The following is a 12,446-nucleotide window of genomic DNA, read 5'->3' as shown; positions in this document are numbered from 1 at the left end:
AGGGTCAACCTGGTGTCCATTACCAGTTCCTGCCACATGAGGCCAGGACTGGCACATCTGATGATAACGATCTGTGTACACAACATGGGCCAGACACCCCAGGTAAAGTTCCACATCAGTGAACATACATGTGGGACATGTGCACATCCCATACACTGTCCATGTCATGGACTATAGAACACATACATGGCAACCATTGCACAGCACTGGCCACACACAATACTAACCCATATGACTGGATGGTGAATACAATACCCACCTGTGTGGGCCAATCCAGACACTACACCCCTGAGCCACACTGCAGACCATTTTCATGTAGCCTGATGCCAAGGTATACCTTTCACCTAGCCTTGTACAGCCTTCTGGCACAGTCAACCACTACACACCTTTGAAGCAATGCACCCATGCATGTCAGTACTGGCACCATGTGTCTATGTGTGTGGAGTATAATACTTTAAACCCCATTCACACTCACTACAACTCCCATTGGCCTATGGAAACATGCCTTCTGATGTCAGACACATTCACATACCCTTTGCCCATATAGCATCTGGATAACCCCTGCAGAGCATGTGATACCTGCATATTACTGTATTGTAACAAACTAGCTATTTAGGAAATCTATTCCTGACCCTGCCAACTGTGTTAATGTGTGTGAGTCCCTGAGAGAGTGTGGCTGTGTTGATGTTGATACCTGTTCATGTGGACAGGCATATGTACTACACCTACCTTATCACTCCTATATCACTGTCACTCACCATCAAATATACATTTGGACAGCTCTCCAACATGTAAGCTATGTGGTGCATGCAATAACTGCATAGACATGTGATAACAATACATAGTCAGACAGGGGTTTGAAATCCTGTACTGGTAAGTGTGTGACACAAATGTGCTTAGGTTTTACTCTCCCACCCCCTTCCTGACTTACTTTGTCTCTCATTCTCCCTCTCTGGTGGATGTGGAGAAGAACACCTGCTTTGCTTAGGCAGCAGCTTGTGCTTTGTAAGTGATGCTCATGATCAGCTGATGGCTGAATGTGAATTGTTGCAGTTCCACTCTAGTTGTGGAACAGCTGAACAGCTGTGTATCCCCATCCATTAGTATGGAAACACACTCAAATATCTAGGGAATTATATATGTGAGTGGCCTTAGACCTTTACATGAGCAGGACCTCACCTTTATTTGGTGTTTGACAAAAAAAACAGCAGATGGTGATGGGATTTACCTCTAACAACAACAACATACACTGTGGAGAAACAGGAGGGATGTGATGAGGGGGATGTAGAAGAAATGACTACAGAATCTAAAGTGTTTCTCTTGGTTGGTTGGGGTAGGTGGTTGTGTGGATGATATGGATGTGTTAGATTGTATGATGTTACAGTGTTGTATTGTTTGGAGTACTTTCCCAGTGTTTGGGTTATCTGCAGACTGTAGCAGTCTTGGCAGTCTTTGAGTCTTTTGTTTACTTAGTACCAGAACTACACCCTAGCACATAGTCACGAGAATTGCAGTCAGTGAGTGACAGACAGTAGCCATACTTGGTGACTCATTCCCTTATATCTGACTTCATATCCCTTCAACACAAATCCTGGTAACCAAGTAAATGTATGAGTGTAATGCAGCAACATGTATTCCAGCAACATGCCATTATTGGCCTTGTGTTCAGCTGTCAACCCTTTGTCATATGTCCTGTTGTAAGAGTGTGTGCAAGAGGGTATTTATGCATTATTATACCTCTGCTTAATTGGTGGTGGTGCTGCAGTAGCATTGTCGCCTGCATATGCATGTGTTTGATATATTGCCTTGTAGCAAGAGCTGGATTCTGTGTGGGGCATATGTGAATGGGGCGGTGTTTGTGCGAAGGTTGTGCCTCAGGGCTGGGTAGCATCACATAAAAAAAGTACTACCAATCATCACATCCAACTGTTACCCCCATGGGACTGCCTAAACCTAAAAAACCAAAAGTAAAAACAAACCTGATACACCCAGTCAGATATATCAGGATCAGACAGTTAGACATGTATAGGGGGGGTTATTTATGTAACCTGGCATTTCTGCACAGGTATGTGTACTGTAGTGTGTCGTGTGTATATGGTGATTGTCGATTGTTTATGTTATATGCCATGTACATATATATGTTGTGCATATTGTTCTATTAGTGGTTCTTAGATTCCAAGTTTCTGTCCATGCTTCTGGTACTGCTTGGGTGCTTGGTATTGTATTGGCCAACACACACCTATGTCCCAAACACAGGCATGGCACCAGACACAGTTATGGCATTGGACCACACTGTGTTTGGACCCAGTTTGTGTAGGGTGTGGCTGTGGGGATATGAGTGTGGATATAGTATCATATTAAGCATATGTATCATATGTAGTTGTGGCTGTTTTACAAGGGTGTGGTTGGGCTACTTTATGGTATTTTATGGTATTGCTGTGTGAGTATGTTGTGACATGTGTGACATATTGTTACATGTGTAGTGCATGTGTATAGCCCGCTGTAAATGTTTCCTGTATTGTATTCCAGTACATGTGGTCAGCCAGTTGCCTTTGCATCTGCCTGTTTAGTGCCTTGCAGTAGTGCTGCAGTGTTATTAGCTTAACAGTGTGCTGTGTTTGCTAATGCCAGTCCAGTGTATAGACTGCTTGCACCATAACTAGTGTGTATTTATTCAGGACAGGAGTATGTCAGTGTGTACAGGTAACTACTATGGTCTGTAAGGTATGTGTGACCTCTACCATGTGTGGTGGGCCAGGTATGTGTGAATGGCAGACTGGTGCATAAGATGTGTGTGCATAAATGTGGCGGGTGATATTATGGTATACAGCATTTATATGGTATACTCCATCATATTGGCCAGCCACAAACATATGTCTCCACAAAAGGGATCCTGTGCACACTGTCTGACTGCACACAAAGTCATTCTCTGGACCTCTCCACAGGTCACATATACCACACATCCATTGGTCACTGGTCTACTCACCGTCTACTGATCATTAAGATGTATGTCTGTGGGAATTAAAGCAATAGTCAATGTGGGATGATAACATACATATCCAGGCGCATATTACCACAAGCACTATTAACCTAGTCACAATCAGCATCTATATATAAGACAATCCCAGAACATGTACATACAGGGGACTCCACTCCATGAGGTTGGCATATGGGACACTGGTGGGTGATATGGTAAACATATATATATAATAAACATATATTATATATATATATATATATATATATATATATATATATATATATATATCCATATATCTATATAGATATATACACATATACCTATCTACATACATATATATATATATATATATATATATATATATATATATATATATATATATATATATATATATATATATATATATACAAACTCAAATATATACATATACACAGCTATAGATGTCTACACATATACAGATATATAGATATATATGCACATATAGTTATGGATGTCTACATATATGTCGACATAAATAGCTATATCTGATTAGATATGTATGCACATATAGTTATAGATCTCTACATATATATCAACATAAATAGGTATATCTGTACACATAGGATGTGCATATATATATATATATATATATATATATATATATATATATATATATATATATATATATATATCTACAGGGAGATCTAAAAATGGCCATATATATGATGCACTATACAGATGTGTAGAATACATATATATGAATATATATGTGTATGTATATGTAGACATATATCTACATATGTATATGTATATATCCATACCCTTGTCATGTGTAAACAATACGGTTGTGTATACCTTCCCAGATGTATCACACCGTATGTATCTGATATGTGTATATTTAGATATAACAACATATGTGATGCAGCAGTAATATCACTAACAAGTACTACACAATTGTGGAAGTCAAAGCAGTTGTGCAATACTATTCAATATGTGTACTGACAGATATATTGGAAAAACAACAACTGTTTTCACAGCTGTCATGGTGTAGTGGTTATCTGTTTTGGCTGTAGTGTACAGGGTCCTAGAACGAGGGCTGTTGGATACACAGTGGTTAAGGCAGTTTTGAGCAGCTTTAAGCGGGTTTGTGCGTGTTTGCGTGCAGCTAAGTGGTGCTTACGTAGGTTAAACGTAAGGGTGCTTACACCGTGTAGGCTTTGCTTACCAGTGTGCAAATGTGCTCAGCTATTATATTGCAGCAATGCTGACACCTGCGAAGCATGGCTCAGCCCTGGTAACCAGTACTCACATCCTAGTCTGATAACATAGCAGGGTAATGACATCTGTAATAAGTGTATGCAATGCCATGTACAAAACATGCGTCTATGTGCCGTCATTGCAGTAGCAAGGGGTGTGAGTGTCATGGCTGGGACACTCAAGTATATAAGACTTGTACATCACTCTTATCCATGTGAATGTGTTACATACAAGGGTAGTAACTGAGGTTACGTGCCGTCACACTGGCATGTAGTATATCATGGCATTGCTACTTTTGACAGTGCTTTCCCAGGCAAGACTGGATTGCTAAATGTAGTACTGACAACAAGCACCCCTGTAGGCATAGCTGGACCCTGAGGCCTCACTGTCATGTTTCTGGTGTGTGAGATATGTCACAGTATATATCCCCTACTGGATAATGATCTGACATGTGGAAGGTAACTGTAGACTACCGTCTGTACAGCATATGTCAGTGAGAGCTTTTGACGTGTAGTAATGGCATACATATTAGTGTCAGACATCCATCTGTTGACACATTCATCCTACTGCATAGCTACTTGCCAAGATGATGTCTGTCAGTCCCTGTACAGATGTGCAGACGGCAGGTATCCAGCTTGGATAAGTATAGGCAACCTATGCTTGACTGACACTGACATGTCTGCCCAGCTGACACATATAGGAGACAACACCCTGCCACGGGTGCCTCCACTACACTACTACAGTCAACAGAACATGCTTAGGTACAGGTCTCCATCACAGACACTAACCATGGGTTGTAATACATGTTGCATACATGTCAACTGGATCACCTCAGCGGCCATTTGCAGGAGGCACCCAGAGGATTGGCTGATGCATGTCACTCACCATGAGGGTCATTACAGTGGTGTCTGTCAATAGATTGCCTGCTGGCACATGGCAGGTGGCATGATACCACTGTACACACATCCCCTACACTTCCCATCTCTCCATGGACAATAGCCAGGTACACACCTATAACCACATGCAGTGCTGCACCCCAGTACTGACAAATGTGTACGTGTGCATTACTGAGGATAGCAGTGTTGGTGTGTTAGTACACCTGTAGTTGAGAATACCATGAGGGCCTTCACAACCACTGCAACACCCATTGCCATAGTAAGATGTGGCTGCTGCTGTACCGGACATTACATATACCCTGTTACGCTCCTCTCCCTAATGGCTACAAGAGCCTTGCAGTACCAGCACAACAGTGTTGTACAAATGGGTCAATAGGCATGGGATACACATTGAGTTCTGGCAAGTGTGTGCATGTATGCATGTCTGTATATCTGCAGGGTACAGCATTTCAAGGTCACATACTCCTATTACAGTATGCATTGCCACAGAGTAGTATGGATAGTGTTGTTGCTGCCCATAGGTAAGGCATGACAATGCAACACCCTACTATGCCTGTGGCATGTGCATTAGATGCATATCCCTGTAGTACCACTGTTGGGATGGACAATGGGTTGTATTGCCGTCATGTGTAATGTGTGATGGTGGGTATGTCAGAGTGTCATCATGGGTACCAGTGTATACAATATCCACTGTGGGGTGGGGGTGTTGTGTACACTGTCATTACACCATGGTACACCCGGTACATGTCCCAAGTACCACTGTATGTTGACCACTGTCACCATCAACCATACAGTTAACTGATACCACAATCCACCCCAGTTATGCATGTTCAGTTTGGAGCCAACCTGTAACACATTGAACATACTGACAAGTTAGTTAGCACTATAGTCCCAGGTCTCTCGGATGTGTGTCTGCCTGTTATGTGTCTGTTAATGTGTATATGATGGTATGTCACACTATACATTGTCCATATACAACCATTACATCCCCCATTACCATACTGTATATGTCTGGGGTTGCTCTGCATGTAACATGTAACCTGGAACACACCTCACCCTAAACTCTGTATGGTATATGCAATGAAAGCCACACACTTCAGTAGCACTACATACTTAGGTAGGAGTCTAGTCCCAGTGTTGCCAAGTAAGAATATGCATGTATGTGGATGGCTCTACATCAAGTTGCTGATTATACATGTCCCAGCAGGTCACCTGTCCATGTGGCACAGGCAGTAACTGTTATACAAACCTGTGACATGTGTTCAACTGTACCCAGGATATGTCACAGCCATGGTGTCATCACAGTGCCATACTCCTTGTGGAATATGTCTGCAGACCATCCTCCTGCTGACACATGTACACCTACAACACAAATGGATAACATTATGGAGACCACAATCATTCAGTGTTACTAACAGCTATAATGCATCATGGCTGAACAGCTACACTACCTGACATATATGCATTAAACATTACTCCTGACAACATGTTACACAGCAGTACATTTGTACACTGTAGTACAGTCACCATGTGCATCAGAACCATATTAGCCTGTCCCTGCATCAATGTTATGGATGACAGGGATGTGGCACAGGTATCATCATATGCACAGGATGTGTTGTTGATTTGCCTGAGACCGAGGGTGGGCAATACGTTTGACACTATGTGTGTGTGAGGGGTGTAATTAGTTGAAATGGGCATGGTGATGTGGTGTGTGTAGGTATGGGGTTGCCCTAGGTGTGTTAGTACAGTGTGTGGGTATGTATGCACACAGTTCTGCCATGTGACTGCCCTATACAGGTGTTTCTTTGACAGCTGCAGACCATACCTGGTAGGGTGTGCAGTTCACTGCCTCCAGCAATAGCCACATGGACTGTGCCTGCCAGGGGTTCCATGGGCATGTCCAAGTACAGGCATCGATGTACTCCTCTCCCCTGATGATGACAAATGTCCACTGGAACCAGGTCCCTCCTGGGACAGGCCAGGGCCACGTGCATGTGGCCTGCTGTGGTGTGGTGTGGACAGTGCCACCCTGCAGTGCTGGGCCTGGTACTGCCACTATGGGAGCACCTTGGTGTCCTAGCACGTCCACGTCAAAAGCCAGCTGTTGGTGTTGCTGGCCTATGTCCACACGGCCATCGCCCCACTGCCAACACATGTTCAAACATGGACAATCCACAGTCAATGAGGCCCAGCATCTCACCCAACCATATATCCCTGACCTTGGTATAACCACAGAGGGCACCAGCAAGTTCATGGAAGTTGCCGCTTACAGATGTGACAGTAGCCCTCTGCAGCCTCAGGCCCTGTCTGGTATAGAGTTCCATATGTGCCTGCATCCCCATGACATGTGCCTGGTGGTACCACTTGTGGCGCTCCTGCCAGGGACATGATGACCAGTGGCCCTACCATGAGTACCTGATACAGCTGCCTATGTGGTGCCCTGCTGGACATCCAGCTATGCCTGCTGTGACCAGACACAGCAGGCATAGATACCACACTTTCCTGTGCACTGCCACCAACTGCCAACTGTCCCTCTGCTATGGCCACTGGTGATGGGGTATGTATAGGCACTGTAACTGTGTGCAGGGTTGGGGTGGCTAAGAGGGGGATGTCAAATGATGGCACAGTTTCAGCCTCTGAAACCCCGCCTTTGCCTCAACAGTCCTATCATCATCTTCGGTGTCTGTATGGACACTAACATCAGATTGCATGCAGGAGGGACCCTGACCCACCTCACCACCTGTGGGGGAAAAACAAAAAACACACTTTAAGACCTGTACAGCATTTCATAACAGTACACACACACACACACACACACACACACACACACACACAACATTCCACCATAATACCTACCTGTCCCTGAGTTTAAAGACAGTCCCATGTTTATTCACATAAGTTCCCCATCCTGCATCACATTTGGTAACATACACTCATTAATACCACTCATTAACGTATCATTCCTCTAAATGCCTAGATGAGTGATCAGAACACAAGACCTGTTACTCCATTACCTCCTTGACTTGAGTTGAGTAGGTTTTACATGGCCTCACTGCTGTCATCCAGTGTTCACCCTGCGTATGTCCGGACATCATGAGCATGGAGCCAATATGTTAGGGCCTACTACATTCACTCCATAATGTCACACACTGGAGTGTCATACGTAACTATTGCTCAGTACATGCCAGATCTGCTGCTCAATCAACTTATCATGTGGATAAAAGTAATATATGGATACACTCTCTGGTGTTGTCTAGTAATTCCTCAATGCATCTGCAGTGCTGCATATGTGGGTAGTAGTTCACCTTTCTGCTGATTGCAATATTAAGGGTATACCTGGTGCCTAGTTTTCCTCCCAATGCATGTTCCATGCTACAGACCTTATTATACTATCAGCTCTCCTGTCATTACATATCAGACAAGTATTCCTGGTGTCTCATGTGTCAGTCCATGTCCACATACTGCATTATTCCAAAGGAAAGTACTGCCGTATGAACAACCCCACAATCACACATGTGCATACATAGACACCCGCACAAACACACAGACATGCACACACACATCCTACATGGATCAACCCCACTCCACTCCACCAGATTTCACTTATAGAAAAAAATAACCCCCAACACACCCCCACACACACACACACACACACACACACACACACACACACACACACACACACACACACACACACACACACACACACACACACACACACACACACACCTACAGGTGAGGTTGCACAAAGATAGTACACACAGTCCTCCCATTACCCATCTGTCAACATGCATAACATATGATACTCAACAGCATGCAGTGCAGCTACAGTCAATCCATGCTAGCAACAGTATACATGTGTGTGATGCATAGGCTGTATTAGTAGGTGATGCCCCTTCCCCTGGAAAACACTGCACCCATGTACACAGTATTGCTGTGCACCTATTCTGCACCCTGCCATGTACTGTGCACCAAACCGCACAGGTGTACAAACCATTGCTGAATGTGTATCACTGTGTCAGTTATGTCTGCTCTAATGCTCACAGCCCGTATGTGTTTGAGCTACACATACCCAGCATGATATATGGACAGATGTCATTTGTGAATGCCTGATGTCTGGTTTACAAATTTCAACATCAGCTGTGCATGTATGACCAATATGATACAATTACACTGACAACCGTCAAACCTTGCCATGGCTATGGGGAGTGTACACACCCTTATTGATATGACGCACTCTTCCTTGATATGCCATAGGACCACATCACTGCATATAGTAACATTACATGAGCCTATGTGACATATGTCCTGTGCATTCACATGCAGTGTCTAACAAATGTGTTAGGTGTGCAGATAATGACCACGATGCATACACTCCGTGGGTGCATATGTGTGCACACCCTAACCATGACAGTTTGTTGCACCTATCATTATGTGTACTACAGCAGTCACTATTCCTGGCAGGGGTACACTAGCATGGGCTATCTGCATTTGCCAGTATATGGTCAGTCTGCCCTACACATGTCCCCAACCCTGCATGATTGCAAAGTCTACTCATGTGCACATCCCTTGGAGTTCACACGCTGCCATCACTATTGCTGTGGAGTTAGGGTTACATCTGCCACAGTTCCTGAACCTGACTGTGTGCAGATGCAGCCATTCTTAGCATCCTTAGGATCCCTGCTGCAGTGCATTGGTGTGTCATGATGAGACCCCCTCCCCACATTCAGCCTTTTTTGCAGATGCTTGACAACTATGGCCTATACATGTGTGTCAGTTTGCAGTGTCCCAAACACTGAACACCACATGTAACAGCCTAGCCCCAGCTAATTGCTGGCAAACATACAGATGTACACTGGTACCAGCACAGTACAAATGGGGGATGGTGAGCCTGAGGTAGTATGTGGCATTGGTTGTGCAGCACCTGTATCTTACATAATACTGTCTGTAGGTTTCTAACGTGGTCATGGTACACCAGTACATATTGCAATGCATGACTGTTGAGGACCTCTTCTGTTATGCATACACTACCTGTAGAGAGGCCTGGCTGATGTTTCTTGTGGTACAACTGTCACATCTGTTTACCATAACCCATAGGTCACATGCTTGCAGAGTCCAGGCAATTGCTGACATGGGTACCGCACAGCCAGTACTTGCTGGACATTCCTGCTACCCCCACAGTGTTGTGGCATGTTAGTGGGCAGCCCACATGACCAGTTTGCTACATGTGACAGCATTTGGCTTGGGTGGCCATCTGTTTATGTCCTACATTATTCCTGTCCCATACATCCTTGCCACATACATGACTGTCTGCACTGATTACCATGGCATATGCAATGGTGAGGTATGGCTACATGTGCAGCCCATGGGTGCTACCTGTTGGGTATGGGGCCCACACCATGTCATGTAAGATGAGTGCAAGCCATGCCTGCCTCTGTTGCAGGTAAGTGTGCACATTTGATGGCCAAATGTCTTGGACAGCTGACCAATATGTGGTGTGACTTTGGGGATGTGTACTTGCTGAACGGTGCATTTCCATGACAAACGCATACAGGCAGTACCTCAACAGCTGCCTCCACTATATTTTCTCTGGAGTGTGTGCACAAATATGCTTCCACTGTTTGTGAAGGTATATATTCCCCATATTTGCTGCGCTAAACTACGGTTCCATATTCCACACTCAGTGCTCATGTTGGGACCACATTGCAGGTGTTAAGGGTTGTGGACCTCTGTATTATGATATGCCGTAGTGTAGATCTGTAACATTTGCCATTGTAATACTGGTATATACACTGTTGTAGCACTGTATAATGGTGATGTTTCATACATGTACCTACTGTAGGCCATGTGTCCCACCATTATGTTCATCCCTGTGGACACATTTCACAATGACAGGATGTTGTTATCTTGCAGGTGTCTGACGTACCCTTCAGACACCCCATCATGGTCACTACTGTGATGCAGTGCAGTTAACAGCAACAATACGTGAACATGCATGGCATGCATTATGGGTAAGTTGTTAGATGTGTGCATGGAATATACTATAGCCATTACATGCCCGGTGTATTGGCAAGCATGACCATAAACCATACTCACTAGCAATAGGCTGCTGCCTTGATGGTATACCAGAGGGACCTACATAAGAGTGTGAGAGATGTGATGTCAGTGGCCACAGGTGTAGCATTGCTACAGGGTGGGTGCAGCATTACAATACATCAACAGTACAAGTCCACAATACTACAGCTTATGCACAACTGTTTATTACTACTAAGCAGCAACAGACTATATATATATATATATATATATAAAACATCTCATATATGCATGATCTACCTGTACAGATGGGGATGCATATGCAACAGTGGTCTACTGATGTGCCCTGTGGCCTTACCTGCATGCTCCTCAGCCAGTGTGTGGGTAGCACCCACCTCCACAAGGGTCTCCACCAGTTGTTGCATGTGCGGGCAGGCAGGTGCCATAAGGCTGGCGAGGAGCTCCTCAGCACATGTCGGGGGGATGGATGGCATGACTCCCCCCCCCGTTGTGAGGTGATCCCTCGGACTGCAGCAGTACGCCAACGGGCATTGCAAAGCAGGTCACTACAATGATGCCGGACCTGCTCATAACTGCGGTTATACAGGCCGACATCATTGATCTTGTGAACTAGATTGTTCCACAGGGCGGTCTGCTCCTGTTGCTCTTGGGCTGTCCTGCTGAAGAGAACCTGATAGTGCTGTATCAGGTGGTTAAGAATTACCTCATTTTCCACCACTGAATACACTGGTAAACGGTCATGGGACATCTTGCCTAAAAGATATAAAGATGGAAACAGGTCTGAGCAACTCATAGCAAGGTTACCATAGTTCTTAATACACATCTCTGTCTCCCCCTTCACCATATCAGCGACAACAAACTGTTCACACAACTCAATAGGTATGACTACAGCTTACCTATCATTGAGAGATATATTGTATTGTACCATGCTTTGTGTTATGTGTTTGTAGCCATGTTCCCTGTGGGGACACTATCACTGCTGGCCTGTTACAGACAATTTCACCTGCATGCCATTCTCAGGGCCACTATGGTTCCATATATGCATGTGGTATGCTTGCTATGTAATTGCTGCACATCTGTCATTCTGTGTTATTGAGGATATCTATGCATGCTGTTGGACATGTTCCAGGATTGTGTGGACTATTACTACCCACATATGTTCTATAACAGTGACACAATAGCATGTTTAGGGAATAGTTGCCAGCAGAACCACCTCTCCCACCTCATCTGGCCATGTTACCAGGCCACATCACATGTGGGACCCACCCTGGGGCCTC

The sequence above is a fragment of the Protopterus annectens genome, chromosome 3.part1 (assembly GCF_019279795.1).
Source record: "Protopterus annectens isolate FY-2018-M chromosome 3.part1, PAN1.0, whole genome shotgun sequence".
In the NCBI taxonomy this organism is placed as follows: Eukaryota; Metazoa; Chordata; order Ceratodontiformes; family Protopteridae; genus Protopterus; species Protopterus annectens.
The sequence above is the reverse complement of the archived record's forward strand: the minus strand, read 5'-3'. Positions refer to the sequence as shown.